This window comes from Salmo salar, unplaced genomic scaffold (assembly GCF_905237065.1).
Source record: "Salmo salar unplaced genomic scaffold, Ssal_v3.1, whole genome shotgun sequence".
In the NCBI taxonomy this organism is placed as follows: Eukaryota; Metazoa; Chordata; class Actinopteri; order Salmoniformes; family Salmonidae; genus Salmo; species Salmo salar.
The window spans coordinates 197,501-223,988 of NW_025548791.1; positions in this window are offsets into that span (position 1 = coordinate 197,501).

A 26,488-nucleotide genomic window follows, 5' to 3' on the forward strand; every position below is an offset into this window, starting at 1 on the left:
TTACTGGGAGGTAGAGTGGAGTGGGATAATGGGGGCTGGTATAGGAGTGACATATAAAGGAATCAACAGGAGAGGAAGGGGTGATGACTGTTGGCTTGGATGGAATGACAAGTCCTGGAGTCTGTTCTGCTCTGACAACAGTTACATTGCCAGATATAATAATAACTCCACTACCATAGACGTCCCCTCCTCCAGCTGGTATAATAATAACTCCACTACCATAGACGTCCCCTCCTCCAGCTGGTATAATAATAACTCCACTACCATAGACGTCCCCTCCTCCAGCTGGTATAATAATAACTCCACTACCATAGACGTCCCCTCCTCCAGCTGGTATAATAATAACTCCACTACCATAGACGTCCCCTCCTCCAGCTGGTATAATAATAACTCCACTACCATAGACGTCCCCTCCTCCAGCTGGTATAATAATAACTCCACTACCATAGACGTCCCCTCCTCCAGCTGGTATAATAATAACTCCACTACCATAGACGTCCCCTCCTCCAGCTGGTATAATAATAACTCCACTACCATAGACGTCCCCTCCTCCAGCTGGTATAATAATAACTCCACTACCATAGACGTCCCCTCCTCCAGCTGGTATAATAATAACTCCACTACCATAGACGTCCCCTCCTCCAGCTGGTATAATAATAACTCCACTACCATAGACGTCCCCTCCTCCAGCTGGTATAATAATAACTCCACTACCATAGACGTCCCCTCCTCCAGCTGGTATAATAATAACTCCACTACCATAGACGTCCCCTCCTCCAGCTGGTATAATAATAACTCCACTACCATAGACGTCCCCTCCTCCAGCTGGTATAATAATAACTCCACTACCATAGACGTCCCCTCCTCCAGCTGGTATAATAATAACTCCACTACCATAGACGTCCCCTCCTCCAGCTGGTATAATAATAACTCCACTACCATAGACGTCCCCTCCTCCAGCTGGTATAATAATAACTCCACTATCATAGACGTCCCCTCCTCCAGCTGGTATAATAATAACTCCACTACCATAGACGTCCCCTCCTCCAGCTGGTATAATAATAACTCCACTACCATAGACGTCCCCTCCTCCAGCTGGTATAATAATAACTCCACTACCATAGACGTCCCCTCCTCCAGCTGGTATAATAATAACTCCACTACCATAGACGTCCCCTCCTCCAGCTGGTATAATAATAACTCCACTACCATAGACGTCCCCTCCTCCAGCTGGTATAATAATAACTCCACTACCATAGACGTCCCCTCCTCCAGCTGGTATAATAATAACTCCACTACCATAGACGTCCCCTCCTCCAGCTGGTATAATAATAACTCCACTACCATAGACGTCCCCTCCTCCAGCTGGTATAATAATAACTCCACTACCATAGACGTCCCCTCCTCCAGCTGGTATAATAATAACTCCACTACCATAGACGTCCCCTCCTCCAGCTGGTATAATAATAACTCCACTACCATAGACGTCCCCTCCTCCAGCTGGTATAATAATAACTCCACTACCATAGACGTCCCCTCCTCCAGCTGGTATAATAATAATCCCACTACCATAGACGTCCCCTCCTCCAGCTGGTATAATAATAACTCCACTACCATAGACGTCCCCTCCTCCAGCTGGTATAATAATAACTCCACTACCATAGACGTCCCCTCCTCCAGCTGGTATAATAATAACTCCACTACCATAGACGTCCCCTCCTCCAGCTGGTATAATAATAACTCCACTACCATAGACGTCCCCTCCTCCAGCTGGTATAATAATAACTCCACTACCATAGACGTCCCCTCCTCCAGCTGGTATAATAATAACTCCACTACCATAGACGTCCCCTCCTCCAGCTGGTATAATAATAACTCCACTACCATAGACGTCCCCTCCTCCAGCTGGTATAATAATAACTCCACTACCATAGACGTCCCCTCCTCCAACTGGTATAATAATAACTCCACTACCATAGACGTCCCCTCCTCCAGCTGGTATAATAATAACTCCACTACCATAGACGTCCCCTCCTCCAGCTGGTATAATGATAACTCCACTACCATAGACGTCCCCTCCTCCAGCTGGTATAATAATAACTCCACTACCATAGACGTCCCCTCCTCCAGCTGGTATAATAATAACTCCACTACCATAGACGTCCCCTCCTCCAGCTGGTATAATAATAACTCCACTACCATAGACGTCCCCTCCTCCAGCTGGTATAATAATAACTCCACTACCATAGACGTCCCCTCCTCCAGCTGGTACAATAATAACTCCACTACCATAGACGTCCCCTCCTCCAGCTGGTATAATAATAACTCCACTACCATAGACGTCCCCTCCTCCAGCTGGTATAATAATAACTCCACTACCATAGACGTCCCCTCCTCCAGCTGGTATAATAATAACTCCACTACCATAGACGTCCCTCCTCCAGCTGGTATAATAATAACTCCACTACCATAGACGTCCCCTCCTCCAGCTGGTATAATAATAACTCCACTACCATAGACGTCCCCTCCTCCAGCTGGTATAATAATAACTCCACTACCATAGACGTCCCCTCCTCCAGCTGGTATAATAATAACTCCACTACCATAGACGTCCCCTCCTCCAGCTGGTATAATAATAACTCCACTACCATAGACGTCCCCTCCTCCAGCTGGTATAATAATAATTCCACTACCATAGACGTCCCCTCCTCCAGCTCCCACAGAGTAGGAGTGTATCTGGACTGGTCAGCCGGCACTCTGTCCTTCTATAGAGCCTCCTCTGACACACTGACCCACCTGATCACATTCACCTCCACATTCACTGAGCCCCTCTATCCAGGGTTTAGGGTTTATGATGGTGGCGACTCAGTGTCCCTGAAATAATAACCTCACACACACACACACACACACACACACACACACACACACACACACACACACACACACACACACACACACACACACACACTGGACAAACACACACACTAGACAAACACACACACACACACACTGGACAAACACACACACACACACACACACACACACACACACACACACTGGACAAACACACACTCACTGGACAAACACACACACACTGGACAAACACACACACACACACTGGACACACACACACACACACACACACACACACACACACACACACACACACTGGACAAACACACACACAAACACACACACACACACTGGACAAACACCACACTCACTGGACAAACACACACACACATACACTGGACAAACACACACACACACACACTGGACAAACACACACACACACACACACACACACACACTGGACAAACACACACACAAACACACACACACACACACTGGACAAACACACACACACACACTGGACAAACACACACACACACACACACACACACACACACACACACACACACACACACACACACACACTGGACAAACACACACACACACACTGGACAAACACACACACACACACTGGACAAACACACACACACACACTGGACAAACACTGGACAAACACACACACACACACACACACACTGGACAAACACACACACACACACACACTGGACAAACACACACACACACACACACTGGACAAACACACACACACACACACACTGGACAAACACACACACACACACACACTGGACAAACACACACACACACACACTGGACAAACACACACACACACACACTGGACAAACACACACACACACACACACTGGACAAACACAAACACACACACACACACACACACACACACACACACACACTGGACAAACAAACACACACACACTCACTGGACAAACACACACACACTGGACAAACACACACACACACACACTGGACAAACACACACACACATACCGGACAAAAACACACACACACACACACTGGACAAACACACACACACACACACACACATACACACACAGGACACACTCTCACACACACACATGCGCATCTTCCTATAATTGTGAGGACCTTGACCCATGACCTCTTACAATAACACCGTTAGTCTTTCCACAAGACTCCCATGACGTTATAGTGTGACGTTATGAGTCGACGTTAAAGTAACATTCTCACAACATACTGCACTTGTTTTATCCTGTTTTAGATGTATCCTCTGTTTAAACATTTAAACTCTTACAATAACAACGTTAAAATACCAATTTGATCATTTCTTGTCTTTTATGTTGGAAAAACAAATTGTATAATTAGTTGTACATAGTTGTACAAGTATACATGGTTATATTGTACTTTTCATAATAAAACATACTTGAAACAAGAAACAGCATGTTAATTGTGAAAACAGTTTAGTTATTGATTTTACATTCCTTCTCCCTGTCTCATGTTGTAACGGCTGTCGTGGTGAATGGATGACAAAACGCAGATGGGATATGAATGCTCATTCTCGATGCAGGGTTACTATAGCAACAGAGTGTTGTGATGCAGGGTCACTATAGCAACAGAGTGTTGTGATGCAGGGTCACTATAGCAACAGAGTGTTGTGATGCAGGGTCACTATAGCAACAGAGTGTTGTGATGCAGGGTCACTATAGCAACAGAGTGTTGTGATGCAGGGTCACTATAGCAACAGAGTGTTGTGATGCAGGGTTACTATAGCAACAGAGTGTTGTGATGCAGGGTTACTATAGCAACAGAGTGTTGTGATGCAGGGTTACTATAGCAACAGAGTGTTGTGATGCGGGGTTACTATAGCAACAGTGTTGTGATGCAGGGTCACTATAGCAACAGAGTGTTGTGATGCAGGGTTACTATAGCAACAGTGTTGTGATGCAGGGTTACTATAGCAACAGAGTGTTGTGATGCAGGGTCACTATAGCAACAGAGTGTTGTGATGCAGGGTCACTATAGCAACAGAGTGTTGTGATGCAGGGTTACTATAGCAACAGAGTGTTGTGATGCAGGGTCACTATAGCAACAGAGTGTTGTGATGCAGGGTCACTATAGCAACAGAGTGTTGTGATGCAGGGTCACTATAGCAACAGAGTGTTGTGATGCAGGGTCACTATAGCAACAGAGTGTTGTGATGCAGGGTCACTATAGCAACAGAGTGTTGTGATGCAGGGTCACTATAGCAACAGAGTGTTGTGATGCAGGGTCACTATAGCAACAGAGTGTTGTGATGCAGGGTCACTATAGCAACAGAGTGTTGTGATGCAGGGTCACTATAGCAACAGAGTGTTGTGATGCAGGGTTACTATAGCAACAGAGTGTTGTGATGCAGGGTTACTATAGCAACAGAGTGTTGTGATGCAGGGTTACTATAGCAACAGAGTGTTGTGATGCGGGGTTACTATAGCAACAGTGTTGTGATGCAGGGTCACTATAGCAACAGAGTGTTGTGATGCAGGGGTTACTATAGCAACAGTGTTGTGATGCAGGGTTACTATAGCAACAGAGTGTTGTGATGCAGGGTCACTATAGCAACAGAGTGTTGTGATGCAGGGTCACTATAGCAACAGAGTGTTGTGATGCAGGGTTACTATAGCAACAGAGTGTTGTGATGCAGGGTTACTATAGCAACAGAGTGTTGTGATGCAGGGTTACTATAGCAACAGAGTGTTGTGATGCAGGGTCACTATAGCAACAGAGTGTTGTGATGCAGGGTCACTATAGCAACAGAGTGTTGTGATGCAGGGTCACTATAGCAACAGAGTGTTGTGATGCAGGGTCACTATAGCAACAGAGTGTTGTGATGCAGGGTCACTATAGCAACAGAGTGTTGTGATGCAGGGTTACTATAGCAACAGAGTGTTGTGATGCAGGGTTACTATAGCAACAGAGTGTTGTGATGCAGGGTTACTATAGCAACAGAGTGTTGTGATGCGGGGTTACTATAGCAACAGTGTTGTGATGCAGGGTCACTATAGCAACAGAGTGTTGTGATGCAGGGTTACTATAGCAACAGTGTTGTGATGCAGGGTTACTATAGCAACAGAGTGTTGTGATGCAGGGTCACTATAGCAACAGAGTGTTGTGATGCAGGGTCACTATAGCAACAGAGTGTTGTGATGCAGGGTTACTATAGCAACAGAGTGTTGTGATGCAGGGTCACTATAGCAACAGAGTGTTGTGATGCAGGGTCACTATAGCAACAGAGTGTTGTGATGCAGGGTCACTATAGCAACAGAGTGTTGTGATGCAGGGTCACTATAGCAACAGAGTGTTGTGATGCAGGGTCACTATAGCAACAGAGTGTTGTGATGCAGGGTCACTATAGCAACAGAGTGTTGTGATGCAGGGTCACTATAGCAACAGAGTGTTGTGATGCAGGGTCACTATAGCAACAGAGTGTTGTGATGCAGGGGTCACTATAGCAACAGAGTGTTGTGATGCAGGGTTACTATAGCAACAGAGTGTTGTGATGCAGGGTTACTATAGCAACAGAGTGTTGTGATGCAGGGTTACTATAGCAACAGAGTGTTGTGATGCGGGGTTACTATAGCAACAGTGTTGTGATGCAGGGTCACTATAGCAACAGAGTGTTGTGATGCAGGGTTACTATAGCAACAGTGTTGTGATGCAGGGTTACTATAGCAACAGAGTGTTGTGATGCAGGGTCACTATAGCAACAGAGTGTTGTGATGCAGGGTCACTATAGCAACAGAGTGTTGTGATGCAGGGTTACTATAGCAACAGAGTGTTGTGATGCAGGGTTACTATAGCAACAGAGTGTTGTGATGCAGGGTTACTATAGCAACAGAGTGTTGTGATGCAGGGTCACTATAGCAACAGAGTGTTGTGATGCAGGGTCACTATAGCAACAGAGTGTTGTGATGCAGGGTCACTATAGCAACAGAGTGTTGTGATGCAGGGTCACTATAGCAACAGAGTGTTGTGATGCAGGGTCACTATATACTCTCGCTGCTCTCTCTCTCTATGCTCTCTGCTCTCTCAGCCTGCTCTTTCTCAGCCTGCTCTCTCTCTGCTCTCTCAGCCTGCTCTCTGCTCTACTCTCTCTCTGCTCTCTCTCTCTCTGCTCTCTCAGCCTGCTCTCTGCTCTACTCTCTGCTCTCTGCTCTGCTGCTCTCTCTGTTCTCTGCTCTCTCCCCTCTGCTCTCTCGCTTCTCTCTGCTCTCTCTACTCGATCTGTCTTTCTGCCCCCAATCTCTCTTGCTTTTTATATAGCTTAACAGGGGTGCAGTTTGGACAATCACCACTTGATGGCAGTGTTAAACCAGAAGTGATGAGAGAGAGAGAGAGAGAGAGAGAGAGAGAGAGAGAGAGAGAGAGAGAGAGAGAGAGAGAGAGAGAGAGAGAGAGAGAGAGAGAGAGAGAGAGAGAGAGAGAGAGAGAGAGAGAGAGAGAGAGAGAGAGAGAGAGAGAGAGAGAGAGAGAGAGAGAGAGAGAGAGAGAGAGAGAGAGAGAGAGAGAGAGAGAGAGAGAGAGAGGGGGACAGGGACAGGGACAGGGACAGGGACAGGGACAGGGACAGGGACAGGGACAGGGACAGGGACAGGGAGAGAGGGACAGGGACAGGGACAGGGAGAGAGGGACAGAGAGAGGGAGAGACAGAGAGAGAGGGACAGAGAGAGAGAGAGATCACTAAAAAAGGAAAGGTCACATGTTTTATTTATTTTTATTTAACCAGGTGGGCCAGTTGAGAACAAGTCCTTTATTTAACCCGGAGGGCCAGTTGAGAACAAGTCCTTTATTTAACCAGGTGGGCCAGTTGAGAACATGTCCTTTATTTAACCAGGTGGGCCAGTTGAGAACAAGTCCTTTATTTAACCCGGAAGGCCAGTTGAGAACAAGTCCTTTATTTAACCAGGTGGGCCAGTTGAGAACAAGTCCTTTATTTAACCCGGAGGGCCAGTTGAGAACAAGTCCTTTATTTAACCAGGTGGGCCAGTTGAGAACATGTCCTTTATTTAACCAGGTAGGCCAGTTGAGAACAAGTCCTTTATTTAACCAGGTAGGCCAGTTGAGAACAAGTCCTTTATTTAACCAGGTAGGCTAGTAGAGAACAAGTCCTTTATTTAACCAGGTGGGCCAGTTGAGAACAAGTCCTTTATTTAACCAGGTGGGCAAGTTGAGAACAAGTTCTCATTTACAATTGCGACCTGGCCAAGATAAAGCAAAGCAGTTCGACAACATACAACAACACAGAGTTACACATGGAGTTAAACAAACATACATACAATATGACAGTAAAAAAATAAGTCTATATACAATGTGAGCAAATGAGGTGAGATAAGGGAGGTAAAGGCAAAAAAAGGCCATGGTGGCAAAGTAAATACAATATAGCAAGTAAAACACTGGAATGGTAGATTTGTAGTAGAAGAAAGTGCAAAGTAGAAATAGAGATAATGGGGTGCAAAGGAGCAAAATAAATATGTATGTGGTAGGGATTAATCACAGTCAATAGTATTGGTTCTAGTAAAAGGACAGTTAAAGTTTATTATAGGGAACATGGTCAAATATACAACAGGATATATAGACTGTGTTCCCTATAATAAAATATACAACAGGATATATAGACTGTGTTCCCTATAATAAAATATACAACAGGATATATAGACTGTGTTCCCTATAATAAAATATACAACAGGATATATAGACTGTGTTCCCTATAATAAAATATACAACAGGATATATAGACTGTGTTCCCTATAATAAAATATACAACAGGATATTTAGACTGTGTTCCCTATAATAAAATATACAACAGGATATAGACTGTGTTCCCTATAATAAAATATACAACAGGATATATAGACTGTGTTCCCTATAATAAAATATACAACAGGATATATAGACTGTGTTCCCTATAATAAAATATACAACAGGATATATAGACTGTGTTCCCTATAATAAAATATACAACAGGATATATAGACTGTGTTCCCTATAATAAAATATACAACAGGATATATAGACTGTGTTCCCTATAATAAAATATACAACAGGATATATAGACTGTGTTCCCTATAATAAAATATACAACAGGATATATAGACTGTTCCCTATAATAAAATGTACAACAGGATATATAGACTGTGTTCCCTATAATAAAATATACAACAGGATATATAGACTGTGTTCCCTATAATAAAATATACAACAGGATATATAGACTGTGTTCCCTATAATAAAATATACAGCAGGATATATAGACTGTGTTCCCTATAATAAAATATACAACAGGATATATAGACTGTGTTCCCTATAATAAAATATACAACAGGATATATAGACTGTGTTCCCTATAATAAAATATACAACAGGATATATAGACTGTTCCCTATAATAAAATGTACAACAGGATATATAGACTGTGTTCCCTATAATAAAATATACAACAGGATATATAGACTGTGTTCCCTATAATAAAATATACAACAGGATATATAGACTGTGTTCCCTATAATAAAATATACAACAGGATATATAGACTGTGTTCCCTATAATAAAATGTACAACAGGATATATAGACTGTGTTCCCTATAATAAAATATACAACAGGATATATAGACTGTGTTCCCTATAATAAAATATACAACAGGATATATAGACTGTGTTCCCTATAATAAAATGTACAACAGGATATATAGACTGTGTTCCCTATAATAAAATATACAACAGGATATATAGACTGTGTTCCCTATAATAAAATATACAACAGGATATATAGACTGTGTTCCCTATAATAAAATATACAGCAGGATATATAGACTGTGTTCCCTATAATTAAATATACAACAGGATATATAGAGTGTGTTCCCTATAATAAAATATACAACAGGATATATAGACTGTGTTCACTATAATAAAATATACAACAGGATATATAGACTGTGTTCCCTATAATAAAATATACAACAGGATATATAGACTGTGTTCCCTATAATAAAATATACAACAGGATATATAGACTGTGTTCCCTATAATAAAATATACAACAGGATATATAGACTGTGTTCCCTATAATAAAATATACAGCAGGATATATAGACTGTGTTCCCTATAATTAAATATACAACAGGATATATAGAGTGTGTTCCCTATAATAAAATATACAACAGGATATATAGACTGTGTTCCCTATAATAAAATGTACAACAGGATATATAGACTGTGTTCCCTATAATAAAATACACAACAGGATATATAGACTGTTCCCTATAATAAAATACACAACAGGATATATAGACTGTTCCCTATAATAAAATATACAACAGGACATATAGACTGTGTTCCCTATAATAAAATATACAACAGGATATATAGACTGTGTTCCCTATAATAAAATATACAACAGGATATATAGACTGTGTTCCCTATAATAAAATATACAACAGGATATATAGACTGTGTTCCCTATAATAAAATATACAACAGGATATATAGACTGTGTTCCCTATAATAAAATATACAACAGGATATATAGACCGTTCCCTATAATAAAATATACAACAGGACATATAGACTGTGTTCCCTATAATAAAATATACAACAGGATATATAGACTGTGTTCACTATAATAAAATATACAACAGGATATATAGACTGTGTTCCCTATAATAAAATATACAACAGGATATATAGACTGTGTTCCCTATAATAAAATATACAACAGGATATATAGACTGTGTTCCCTATAATAAAATATACAACAGGATATATAGACTGTGTTCCCTATAATAAAATATACAACAGGATATATAGACTGTGTTCCCCTATAATAAAATATACAACAGGATATATAGACTGTGTTCCCTATAATAAAATATACAACAGGATATTTAGACTGTTTTCCCCTATAATAAAATATACAACAGGATATAGACTGTGTTCCCTATAATAAAATATACAACAGGATATATAGACTGTGTTCCCTATAATAAAATATACAACAGGATATATAGACTGTGTTCCCTATAATAAAATATACAACAGGATATATAGACTGTGTTCCCTATAATAAAATATACAACAGGATATATAGACCGTTCCCTATAATAAAATATACAACAGGATATATAGACTGTGTTCCCTATAATAAAATATACAACAGGATATATAGACTGTGTTCCCTATAATAAAATATACAACAGGATATATAGACTGTGTTCCCTATAATAAAATACACAACAGGATATATAGACTGTGTTCCCTATAATAAAATACACAACAGGATATATAGACTGTTCCCTATAATAAAATATACAACAGGACATATAGACTGTGTTCCCTATAATAAAATATACAACAGGATATATAGACTGTGTTCCCTATAATAAAATATACAACAGGATATATAGACTGTGTTCCCTATAATAAAATATACAACAGGATATATAGACTGTGTTCCCTATAATAAAATATACAACAGGATATATAGACTGTGTTCCCTATAATAAAATATACAGCAGGATATATAGACTGTGTTCCCTATAATTAAATATACAACAGGATATATAGACTGTGTTCCCTATAATAAAATATACAACAGGATATATAGACTGTGTTCCCTATAATAAAATATACAACAGGATATATAGACTGTGTTCCCTATAATAAAATACACAACAGGATATATAGACTGTGTTCCCTATAATAAAATACACAACAGGATATATAGACTGTTCCCTATAATAAAATATACAACAGGACATATAGACTGTGTTCCCTATAATAAAATATACAACAGGATATATAGACTGTGTTCCCTATAATAAAATATACAACAGGATATATAGACTGTGTTCCCTATAATAAAATATACAACAGGATATATAGACTGTGTTCCCTATAATAAAATATACAACAGGATATATAGACTGTGTTCCCTATAATAAAATATACAGCAGGATATATAGACTGTGTTCCCTATAATTAAATATACAACAGGATATATAGAGTGTGTTCCCTATAATAAAATATACAACAGGATATATAGACTGTGTTCCCTATAATAAAATGTACAACAGGATATATAGACTGTGTTCCCTATAATAAAATATACAACAGGATATATAGACTGTGTTCCCTATAATAAAATACACAACAGGATATATAGACTGTTCCCTATAATAAAATATACAACAGGACATATAGACTGTGTTCCCTATAATAAAATATACAACAGGATATATAGACTGTGTTCCCTATAATAAAATATACAACAGGATATATAGACTGTGTTCCCTATAATAAAATATACAACAGGATATATAGACTGTGTTCCCTATAATAAAATATACAACAGGATATATAGACTGTGTTCCCTATAATAAAATATACAACAGGATATATAGACTGTGTTCCCTATAATAAAATATACAGCAGGATATATAGACTGTGTTCCCTATAATTAAATATACAACAGGATATATAGAGTGTGTTCCCTATAATAAAATATACAACAGGATATATAGACTGTGTTCCCTATAATAAAATGTACAACAGGATATATAGACTGTGTTCCCTATAATAAAATATACAACAGGATATATAGACTGTGTTCCCTATAATAAAATACACAACAGGATATATAGACTGTTCCCTATAATAAAATATACAACAGGACATATAGACTGTGTTCCCTATAATAAAATATACAACAGGATATATAGACTGTGTTCCCTATAATAAAATATACAACAGGATATATAGACTGTGTTCCCTATAATAAAATATACAACAGGATATATAGACTGTGTTCCCTATAATAAAATATACAACAGGATATATAGACTGTGTTCCCTATAATAAAATATACAACAGGATATATAGACTGTGTTCCCTATAATAAAATATACAACAGGATATATAGACTGTGTTCCCTATAATAAAATATACAACAGGATATATAGACTGTGTTCCCTATAATAAAATATACAACAGGATATATAGACTGTGTTCCCTATAATAAAATATACAACAGGATATTTAGACTGTTTTCCCTATAATAAAATATACAACAGGATATAGACTGTGTTCCCTATAATAAAATATACAACAGGATATATAGACTGTGTTCCCTATAATAAAATATACAACAGGATATATAGACTGTGTTCCCTATAATAAAATATACAACAGGATATATAGACTGTGTTCCCTATAATAAAATATACAACAGGATATATAGACCGTTCCCTATAATAAAATATACAACAGGATATATAGACTGTGTTCCCTATAATAAAATATACAACAGGATATATAGACTGTGTTCCCTATAATAAAATATACAACAGGATATATAGACTGTGTTCCCTATAATAAAATACACAACAGGATATATAGACTGTGTTCCCTATAATAAAATACACAACAGGATATATAGACTGTGTTCCCTATAATAAAATATACAACAGGATATATAGACTGTTCCCTATAATAAAATACACAACAGGATATATAGACTGTTCCCTATAATAAAATATACAACAGGACATATAGACTGTGTTCCCTATAATAAAATATACAACAGGATATATAGACTGTGTTCCCTATAATAAAATATACAACAGGATATATAGACTGTGTTCCCTATAATAAAATATACAACAGGATATATAGACTGTGTTCCCTATAATAAAATATACAACAGGATATATAGACTGTGTTCCCTATAATAAAATATACAACAGGATATATAGACTGTGTTCCCTATAATAAAATATACAACAGGATATATAGACTGTGTTCCCTATAATAAAATATACAACAGGATATATAGACTGTGTTCCCTATAATAAAATATACAACAGGATATATAGACTGTGTTCCCTATAATAAAATATACAACAGGATATTTAGACTGTGTTCCCTATAATAAAATATACAACAGGATATAGACTGTGTTCCCTATAATAAAATATACAACAGGATATATAGACTGTGTTCCCTATAATAAAATATACAACAGGATATATAGACTGTGTTCCCTATAATAAAATATACAACAGGATATATAGATTGTGTTCTCTATAATAAAATATACAACAGGATATATAGACTGTGTTCCCTATAATAAAATATACAACAGGATATATAGACTGTGTTCCCTATAATAAAATATACAACAGGATATATAGACTGTGTTCCCTATAATAAAATATACAACAGGATATATAGACTGTGTTCCCTATAATAAAATATACAACAGGATATATAGACTGTGTTCCCTATAATAAAATATACAACAGGATGTATAGACTGTGTTCCCTATAATAAAATATACAACAGGATGTATAGACTGTGTTCCCTATAATAAAATATACAACAGGATATATAGACTGTGTTCCCTATAATAAAATATACAACAGGATATATAGACTGTGTTCCCTATAAGAAAATATACAACAGGATATATAGACTGTGTTCCCTATGATAAAATATACAACAGGATATATAGACTGTGTTCCCTATAATAAAATATACAACAGGATATATAGACTGTGTTCCCTATAATAAAATATACAACAGGATATATAGACTGTGTTCCCTATAATAAAATATACAACAGGATATATAGACTGTGTTCCCTATAATAAAATATACAACAGGATATATAGACTGTTCCCTATAATAAAATGTACAACAGGATATATAGACTGTGTTCCCTATAATAAAATATACAACAGGATATATAGACTGTGTTCCCTATAATAAAATATACAGCAGGATATATAGACTGTGTTCCCTATAATTAAATATACAACAGGATATATAGACTGTGTTCCCTATAATAAAATATACAACAGGATATATAGACTGTGTTCCCTATAATAAAATATACAACAGGATATATAGACTGTGTTCCCTATAATAAAATATACAACAGGATATATAGACTGTGTTCCCTATAATAAAATATACAACAGGATATATAGACTGTGTTCCCTATGATAAAATATACAACAGGATATATAGACTGTTCCCTATAATAAAATATACAACAGGACATATAGACTGTGTTCCCTATAATAAAATATACAACAGGATATATAGACTGTGTTCCCTATAATAAAATATACAACAGGATATATAGACTGTGTTCCCTATAATAAAATATACAACAGGATATATAGACTGTGTTCCCTATAATAAAATATACAGCAGGATATATAGACTGTGTTCCCTATAATTAAATATACAACAGGATATATAGAGTGTGTTCCCTATAATAAAATATACAACAGGATATATAGACTGTTCCCTATAATAAAATACACAACAGGATATATAGACTGTTCCCTATAATAAAATATACAACAGGACATATAGACTGTGTTCCCTATAATAAAATATACAACAGGATATATAGACTGTGTTCCCTATAATAAAATATACAACAGGATATATAGACTGTGTTCCCTATAATAAAATATACAACAGGATATATAGACTGTGTTCCCTATAATAAAATATACAACAGGATATATAGACTGTGTTCCCTATAATAAAATATACAACAGGATATATAGACTGTGTTCCCTATAATAAAATATACAACAGGATATATAGACTGTGTTCCCTATGATAAAATATACAACAGGATATATAGACTGTGTTCCCTATAATAAAATATACAACAGGATATATAGACTGTTCCCTATAATAAAATATACAACAGGACATATAGACTGTGTTCCCTATAATAAAATATACAACAGGATATATAGACTGTGTTCTCTATAATAAAATATACAACAGGATATTTAGACTGTGTTCCCTATAATAAAATATACAACAGGATATAGACTGTGTTCCCTATAATAAAATATACAACAGGATATATAGACTGTGTTGCCTATAATAAAATATACAACAGGATATATAGACTGTGTTCCCTATAATAAAATATACAACAGGATATATAGACTGTGTTCCCTATGATAAAATATACAACAGGATATATAGATTGTGTTCTCTATAATAAAATATACAACAGGATATATAGACTGTGTTCCCTATAATAAAATATACAACAGGATATATAGACTGTGTTCCCTATAATAAAATATACAACAGGATATATAGACCGTTCCCTATAATAAAATATACAACAGGATATATAGACCGTTCCCTATAATAAAATATACAACAGGATATATAGACTGTGTTCCCTATAATAAAATATACAACAGGATATATAGACTGTGTTCCCTATAATAAAATATACAACAGGATATATAGACTGTGTTCCCTATAATAAAATATACAACAGGATATATAGACTGTTTTCCCTATAATAAAATATACAACAGGATATATAGACTGTGTTCCCTATAATAAAATATACAACAGGATGTATAGACTGTGTTCCCTATAATAAAATATACAACAGGATATATAGACTGTGTTCCCTATAATAAAATATACAACAGGATATATAGACTGTGTTCCCTATGATAAAATATACAACAGGATATATAGACTGTGTTCCCTATGATAAAATATACAACAGGATATATAGACTGTGTTCCCTATAAGAAAATATACAACAGGATATATAGACTGTGTTCCCTATGATAAAATATACAACAGGATATATAGACTGTGTTCCCTATAATAAAATATACAACAGGATATATAGACTGTGTTCCCTATAATAAAATATACAACAGGATATATAGACTGTGTTCCCTATGATAAAATATACAACAGGATATATAGACTGTGTTCCCTATAATAAAATATACAACAGGATATATAGACTGTGTTCCCTATAATAAAATATACAACAGGATATATAGACTGTGTTCCCTATGATAAAATATACAACAGGATATATAGACTGTTCCCTATAATAAAATATACAACAGGACATATAGACTGTGTTCCCTATAATAAAATATACAACAGGATATATAGACTGTGTTCCCTATAATAAAATATACAACAGGATATATAGACTGTTCCCTATAATAAAATATACAACAGGATATATAGACTGTGTTCCCTATAATAAAATATACAACAGGATATATAGACTGTGTTCCCTATGATAAAATATACAACAGGATATATAGACTGTGTTCCCTATGATAAAATATACAACAGGATATATAGACTGTGTTCAACCAGCTTCATGAGGTAGTCACCTGGAATGCATTTCAATTAACAGGTGTGCTTTCTTAAAAGTAAACTTTTAGAATTTAATGCGTTTGAGCCAATCAGTTGTGTTGTGACAAGGAAGGGGTGGTATACAGAAGATAGGCCTATTTGGTAAAAGACCAAGTCCACATTATGGCAAGAACATCTCAAATAAGCAGAGAAACGACAGTCCATCATTACTTTAAGACATGAAGGTTAGTCAATCCGGAAAATATTGAGCGGTCCCACTCCAGCCTCTTCACCTGGATGACTGAGGAGGAGCGTGAGGACTGGGTCAATGTTCTAGAGGTCCAGCCTCTTCACCTGGATGACTGAGGAGGAGCGTGAGGACTGGGTCAATGTTCTAGAGGTCCAGCCTCTTCACCTGGATGACTGAGGAGGAGCGTGAGGACTGGGTCAATGTTCTAGAGGTCCCACTCCAACCTCTTCACCTGGATGACTGAGGAGGAGCGTGAGGACTGTGTCAATGTTCTAGAGGTCCAGCCTCTTCACCTGGATGATTGAGGAGGAGCGTGAGGACTGGGTCAATGTTCTAGAGGTCCCACTCCAGCCTCTTCACCTGGATGACTGAGGAGGAGCGTGAGGACTGGGTAAATGTTCTAGAGGTCCAGCCTCTTCACCTGGATGCAGTACATACACAGGTAGACTACCCTCTGCACTTTTCATTTGGTTACACAGCAGAACATGAAGGTAAAGAACAGCTGCAGCTACACGTCCTGCAGCCACAGTGCACCTTATCACAACCAGCCCCATAATATAGAGATGAGTACTGCCTTATCACAACCAGCCCCATAATGCAGAGATGAGTACTGCCTTATCACAACCAGCCCCATAATGCAGAGATGAGTACTGCCTTATCACAACCAGCCCCATAATGTAGAGATCAGTACTGCCTTATCACAACCAGCCCCATAATATAGAGATGAGTACTGCCTTATCACAACCAGCCCCATAATATAGAGGTGAGTACTGCCTTATCACAACCAGCCCCATAATATAGAGATGAGTACTGCCTTATCACAACCAGCCCCATAATATAGAGATGAGTTCTGCCTTATCACAACCAGCCCCATAATATAGAGATGAGTTCTGCCTTATCACAACCAGCCCCATAATATAGAGATGAGTACTGCCTGATCACTGACAATGGGAAATGAAAGGTAAATATTTGTAAAGAAAATGAAAAATAAGTAACTACATGTTAGACAATAATAGGTGTTATAAATTATTTATTTCATATATTATATATTTAATATATGTACTTAGAGACCCAGTTGTTTCTTTGTAATGGTCATTATATTGTGTAAACAATTATTATGAGACTTATGAAACTATTCAAAATGCATGGAAGTCTGAGATGTCTCTGACTCCTCACAGTAGAGGTTGGCAGCCATTTATACAAGGAATTAACTGTTAATTCCATTTCAAGCGGACCTTCCCAAGTCTGAGCGTGGCTCTTCCTGACTGATCTGTTAGATGAACTGATGAATATATTCACAACACTAAATGTAATTTGTGTCTAGATTCCACAGGGATGTTGGCCCATGTTGACTCAAATGCTTCCCACAGTTGTGTCAAGTGTCAAGGCTGGATGTCCTTTGGGTGGTGGACCAACCTTGATACACACGGGAAACTGTTGAATGTGGGAAAACCCAGCAGCGTTGCAGTTCTTGACACACTCAAACCGGTGCACCTGGCACCTACTACCATAACTCGTTGGTATGGTATCAATCGACTCCAAGGGGTTCATTAAAATATTGACTTTAAAACTATGCCTCTGATGTGTTTCTTCATCACCAACAGGAAAGACTAGTTTAAGTATAGTGACAGTTTGTTTCCCAACAGGAAAGACTAGTTTAAGTATAGTGACAGTTTGTTTCCCTCTTGATGTATTTCTCCATGGGCTCCTGTGTCAAAAGGCCATTTCAGTCATCCCAACAACAGTTACACATGTTGAGTGATTACTGCATATTAAAACCCCTTGAAGCGCTGATCCCATATTCGGGATCAACATCCAGCGAAAAATCAGAGCGCCATATTCATAACCAAATCTAATAATTTCTGTTTCTCAAACATAGGACTATTTTACACCGTTTTATAGATAGACTTCTCCTGAATCGAACCACGTTGTCCGATTTCAAAAAGGCTTTACAGCGAAAGCAAAACATTACATTATGTAAGGGATATGTGTATACCCTTTAAAAGTATTTAAAACCGTTTTGAACACATTTGACCTCAAAATAATACCAGGCCAACAAGAGGTGGACACAGCTCCACCAAATCATTAAAACACTAATAAATCACTCATGCAATGCCCCACTGACATGGTGCTTCAGTATGTTTCACCCCTGGTAACCCAAAAATAAAACACAGTGCAATTTCTGAGAAGTAAAACATTGCCGATTTTCTGACCAGTTTGAACATAGTCGTTTTTCAGAGACTTTTTTGAAAAGCTATATAATTCCTTCTTGGTGTAACCCATTGAGTTGATCCCGCAGGATGGTGCTCTAAGGGTGGGTATGTAGGAAGTATTTAAAACAGTTTTTCAAATTTCACCCCTGGTAACCCAAAATAAAACCAGGTGCATATGTTACTGACACATCCCCACCAAATCTTAAAACATCCATAAAACACTCATTCTTTATCCCACTGACATGGGACTGCAGTGGGGTGCTGAAACAGGTGCCATGGGGGTGGTGATGGCCTTTAAAAGTATTTAAAACCGTTTTTCAAATTTCACCCATGGTTACCCAAAAATAAAACATAGTGCAATTTCTGAGAAGTAAAACATAGCCGATTTTCTGACCAGTTTGAACATAGCTTTTCAATAAAGTCTCAGAAAAACGACTATGTAATTCCTTCTTGCTGTACCTCATTGAGTTGGGCCACCTAGCCCAGAGAGGATAAACAAACGGTGTACACCCTGTCTGTCTGTCTGTACAGTAACACCTCCTAACCTGTCTGTCTGTCTGTCTGTCTGTCTGTACAGTAACACCTCCTAACCCTAACCTGTCTGTCTCTCTGTCTGTCTGTCTGTCTGTTCAGTAACACCTCCTAACCCTAACCTGTCTGTCTGTTCAGTAACACCTCCTAACCCTAACCTGTCTGTCTGTCTGTTCAGTAACACCTCCTAACCCTAACCTGTCTGCCTGTCACACGGGGTGTGATCGTTCTACAGTGGTCCCTGAAGCGCCGTGTGATTAGAACACTAAATTGTGCACTACAATTAACTGTGGACCTTGGTCAAACATAGTGCACTATATAGCCTAACACTCTTTTAGAACACTCATTTAGAACGCTCATTTAGAACCCTCATTTAGAATACTCATTTAGAACGCTCATTTAAAACACTCATTTACAACGCTCATTTACAACACTCTTTTAGAACCCTCATTTACAACGCTCATTTACAACACTCTTTTAGAACCCTCATTTACAACGCTCATTTACAACGCTCATTTAGAACGCTCATTTAGAACGATCTTTAACACGCTCAATTAGAACGCTCTTTAAAACCCTCAATTAGAACACTCATTTACAACGCTCATTTAGAACCCTCCTTTAGAACCCTCCTTTAGAACCCTCATTTAGAACGCTAATTTAGAACCCTCCTTTAGAACCCTCCTTTAGAACGCTCATTTAGAACGCTCATTTAGAACGCTCTTTAGAACACTCATTTAGAACGCTGGTTTACAACGCTCGTTTAGAACCCTCATTTAGAACGCTCACTTAGAGCACTCATTTAGAACGCTCATTTAGAACACTCATTTAGAACGCTGATTTACAACGCTCGTTTAGAACCCTCATTTAGAACGCTAATTTAGAACACTCATTTAGAACGCTCTTTAGAACCCTCATTTAGAACGCTCTTTTAGAACACTCATTTATAACACTCATTTAGAACACTCATTTAGAACCCTCTTTTAGAACACTAATTTCGAACCCTCATTTAGAAGCCTATTTTAGAACACTCATTTAGAACACTCATTTAGAAGCCTATTTTAGAACACTAATTTCGAACCCTCATTTAGAAGCCTATTTTAGAACACTCATTTAGAACACTCTTTTAGAACACTCATTTACAACGGACAGTTTACAATGACGCAACAATCAGCATTTGAGCTGGACACACTTTTTTCAGAAACTATTTACACAAAAACACACACAGTCCTTACAAAGTTTATCTCCAGAATGTGAGCAGTTTATTTTTGGATGCAAATGGTTCAGATATTCACAGAAATATATATATATATATATCACAACACAATCATCCTAACCGGAAAAAATGTAGGCTACATTTGTCGTAGCGCTAACTGAAGAAAGATTGACCCAACACAAGCAGTCATATTTTCATTTACATTTACATTTAAGTCATTTAGCAGACGCTCTTATCCAGAGCGACTTACAAATTGGTGCATTCACCTTATGATATCCAGTGGAACAACCACTTTACAATAGTGCATCTAAATCTTTTAAGGGGGGGTTTAGAAGGATTACTTTATCCTATCCTAGGTATTCCTTAAAGAGGTGGGGTTTCAGGTGTCTCCGGAAGGTGGTGATTGACTCCGCTGTCCTGGCGTCGTGAGGGAGCTTGTTCCACCATTGGGGTGCCAGAGCAGCGAACAGTTTTGACTGGGCTGAGCGGGAACTGTGCTTCCTCAGAGGTAGGGGGGCCAGCAGGCCAGAGGTGGATGAACGCAGTGCCCTTGTTTGGGTGTAGGGCCTGATCAGAGCCTGAAGGTATGGAGGTGCCGTTCCCTTCACAGCTCCGTAGGCAATCACCATGGTCTTGTAGCGGATGCGAGCTTCAACTGGAAGCCAGTGGAGAGAGCGGAGGAGCGGGGTGACGTGAGAGAACTTGGGAAGGTTGAACACCAGACGGGCTGCGGCGTTCTGGATGAGTTGTAGGGGTTTAATGGCACAGGCAGGGAGCCCAGCCAACAGCGAGTTGCAGTAATCCAGACGGGAGATGACAAGTGCCTGGATTAGGACCTGCGCCGCTTCCTGTGTGAGGCAGGGTCGTACTCTGCGAATGTTGTAGAGCATGAACCTACAGGATCGGGTCACCGCCTTGATGTTAGTGGAGAACGACAGGGTGTTGTCCAGGATCACGCCAAGGTTCTTAGCACTCTGGGAGGAGGACACAAGGGAGTTGTCAACCGTGATGGCGAGATCATGGAACGGGCAGTCCTTCCCCGGGAGGAAGAGCAGCTCCGTCTTGCCGAGGTTCAGCTTGAGCTGGTGATCCGTCATCCACACTGATATGTCTGACAGACATGCAGAGATGCGATTCGCCACCTGGTTATCAGAAGGGGGAAAGGAGAAGATTAATTGTGTGTCGTCTGCATCGCAATGATAGGAGAGACCATGTGAGGATATGACAGAGCCAAGTGACTTGGTGTATAGCGAGAATAGGAGAGGGCCTAGAACAGAGCCCTGGGGGACACCAGTGGTGAGAGCGCATGGTGCAGAGACAGATTCTCGCCACGCCACCTGGTAGGAGCGACCTGTCAGGTAGGACGCAATCCAAGCGTGGGCCGCGCCGGAGATGCCCAACTCGGAGAGGGTGGAGAGGAGGATCTGATGGTTCACAGTATCAAAGGCAGCAGATAGGTCTAGAAGGATGAGAGCAGAGGAGAGAGAGTTAGCTTTAGCAGTGCGGAGAGCCTCCGTGACACAGAGAAGAGCAGTCTCAGTTGAATGCCCAGTCTTGAAACCTGACTGATTAGGATCAAGAAGGTCATTCTGAGAGAGATAGCAGGAGAGCTGGCCAAGGACGGCACGTTCAAGAGTTTTGGAGAGAATTTCTAACTCTCGGCTGACGTAAACTACAATATGAATTAGCTAATTGCAATTACTATGTATAATTAATCACATCACGGGGTGAGCTCACCATTGATCGAAATAATTAGGTAAAACACTTTCTAGAAATCGACAGTAATCCGACGATTAGTTTCAGCACGCAGCCATGCATTTTTTCCCCTCACAGAAACCGAAGATAATAAAAGACAAGATGAATTCGGTCTGTTTATAGTGTTGAAGGGGTGTGTCATCTACCGTCGTTCACATCCCACCATTCATTTCCGGAAGTCCTCAAAAAATGAGTGAACTCTTACTCACCTCATTTTGTTATAACATCTTTGGTCAAACGGATGATTACGTGAAACCCAGAATGCATTGTATGTCAACAAACATGGCTCCATACACATAGCTGGAATTAGCTTAGCTCATCACAATCAGTATAACCTTCAAATAAGTATTTTACACACATATGTGCCCATTACAATCTATGCAAGAATCGGAATGCATGATTTGTCACCCAGAATTGAAAACATGTGAATAAAACAGTAAATACACAAATAATTACCTCACAAAACATTTTCTGATGCTAAGCTGTAGCATTAGCAATGTCTTTCAAAAGGAGACAACTCACAAATGTGGAAATTATGGAGATTTTTGTTAAAATTCTGACAATGAGTCTGAGTCTGAAAGTCAGGAATCAGATTCTGACAGTGAGGAGCTGCCCCCCCCCAACCTTGTAGCCATTGAGAACCCTGAATCTGAGGTTCCCTTGTCCACTGACCAAGTACCAGGTCCCTTTGAAGATGCTGGTGGTGATGGAGGGAGACCGACAGTGGATGAAGTACAGGAGTTCTGTGGTAGCTGGAAGGCCACCAGTCATTTCACCCCTCCTGGCCCTGCTGTTTGTTTTGATGAGTCCCAGTCTGGAGTCCATTTCCATCTGAGGCAGAGTGCTTCAAGTTGTTTCTGACAGAGGAGCTGGTGGGAAACCATAGTACAGGAGACCAATCGCTATGCCTTGGAGCTACAGGAGAAGAGAGAGCCAGGAGTGAGGGGGGAAACTCGCTAAATGGGTGACAACCACAATTAGTGAAATGTATACCTTCCTGGTGACAGTCCTCCTCATGGGGATAGTAAAGAAGAACTCCCTAAGAGAATACTGGAGCACAGATCCTATGTTTGCAACTCCCTTCTTTGCCACCCTCTTTTCCCAAGACCGCTTCCTAATTCTGCTGCGATGCCTGCATTTCGTCAACAATGCTACTGCCATCCTAAGTGACCCGTTATACAAAATAAGAATTGTTCTTATCAGCCTGACTAGGGCTGGGCGATATATCGATATAAAAAATATATCGATATATATTTTAAATGTGATATGAAATTAGACCATTTCGCATATATCGATATAGTTGAAATTTGCGCTTTGATCCTTGCTCCAAGCAAGCTGCAGACCCGGAGCTCTCTGCGCTGCTCCCCGCGCCTCCTCTTTCATGCACAGAGGGCGGAGGGGCAGGAACAGACACTTCAACAAACATGGAGGAAGCAACAGCGTCTGCGGAGCGTTTTGACGAGGAATTGGTTAGTAAAAGAAAAAGCATTGGCTCAGTCATTTGGAGATGGTTCGGATTCAAAGTATCAGATGAGCAACAAAATCACGTTATATGTAGGCAGTGCCATAAAAAAAGTTACAGCCAGGGGTGGAAGCACTACAAATCTTTTTCACCACCTAAAACAGTGGCACAAACTGCAATACGAAGAGTGTGTGAAACTGCGCACTGCAGAAGCCCCAGCCGCAAGCCGTCGACAACCCGATAAAGCTCCAGCCCCGAAACAAAGCTCACTGCAAACTTCATTTTCCCGCAGTGTGCCTTTATGAAAAGAAAATTGGCAAGTGGTGTACTATAACTACAGCGGTGTCCTATCACATTGCTAAAGATATGGTCCCTGTTGCAACTGTGGAACAAGTCGGATTCAAAAAGCTACTGAAAACTATGGACCCGAGATATGAGCTTCCCAACTACTTTACACGAGAAGCACTGCCACAAATGTCCACTGAAGTCAGGCAGAGCCTTGCTGACCGGCTCGCTAACGGGACCCATTTTGGCGTTGACCAGCGATATGTGGGTCGAGCAGGACAATGTGAGCATTACATGAAGCGTGACATGTTCACTTCATTCAACGACTGGGGGAGATGAAAACAGCGTCGTGTCTCCAAAACAAGTTATTTCCCCCCAGGATCACACCGGTGAGCATATAGCTGAGGCCTCGCAGGACGCAAGCTGGGAAACTCCAAGAAAAGCATCCGGTTGCTATAACAACCGCCAACGGGAGCGACGTGGTCAGAGCGGTGGAGCTGAACGATGAGGATGCAGTGCTTCGGTCAGACTACACTTGGCTATTGGGGAGTGCAGTGATTTATTAAGGACTATTCACATATTTTACTTTAAAGAAAAAAACATATTAAAATATTAGTTTTTTATTATTTTCCTTTGTGTCTGTCTGCAACTTTTTTTGTTTTATGCTGCTGTCTTGGCCAAAAATTGATTAATAAAACACAAAACATAAAGTGCTAAAAGTAAAATCACTTACAATACAGGATGGTAGATATCAGAACCATATTTATTAGGTTATTGGATAAGAATTAGTGATGCATTGATGTTTTTACCACTTTAATGTTACAGCTGGTAAAGGTGAGGTAATTATGACTTTAAAATGCTGGTTAGCCTGTTGATATCATCAAGGTAACATATTTAGTTATTATGATAGACTATAGTTTTTTCTCTGGATTGAAGAGCCAACTGCAAAGTAACTAGAAACTAATGTTGACACGTAGGTAGGCCTAAACATTGTGGAGTTTTTAGTGGAGTAGAAATATGAAGTAGCATTAAATACTAAGCATAAATACTAAGAACAACAACAAGAACGAAACATCAGTAAATGTACATACAGTATAGTCATCATTTATAAATTATACACAAATAATAATACATACAAATCACTTACAGGATTCAAATTCACAAAATAAATGAATATAATATTTGATATTTATGATTAGGACTGGCGTTGATTAAAAAAAATAAACTATGAAACAAGAAAATATTAATGTAGAATATTTCTAAAGCTTGATTTTGGAAAGCACTTAGTTGTGTGAGTGTGTTAAAGTGAAAACAGAGTCAAATTTCTCGCATAAGCACATTTGTTTAATAGTTTTTTTATGATTCTGACAGGACATGGCATGAATGACAAGCGCGTCACCCGGGCCATTTCTCTGTGCAAGAGAATTGTAAGCTGTTTTTGGTACAGCTGGAAGAAAAGGAGACATCTTGCTGAAGTCCAGATTCAGCTGGGTCTGCCAAGTCACCAACTCATAACCGAGTCTGCCACACGCTGGGGATCAAGGCAGCAGATGATAGAGAGAGTCCTGGAGCAGGAAGGAGCACTGGCCAAAGTCCTGTCTAATGACAAAAAGACCAGGCACCTTGTCCCTACCTGGCAGGACTTAGAGGTCCTAGAAGCAGTCCAAAAGGTCCTGAAACCTCTCCAGGACTTTACCGATGCTTTGTCAGGTGAGGAG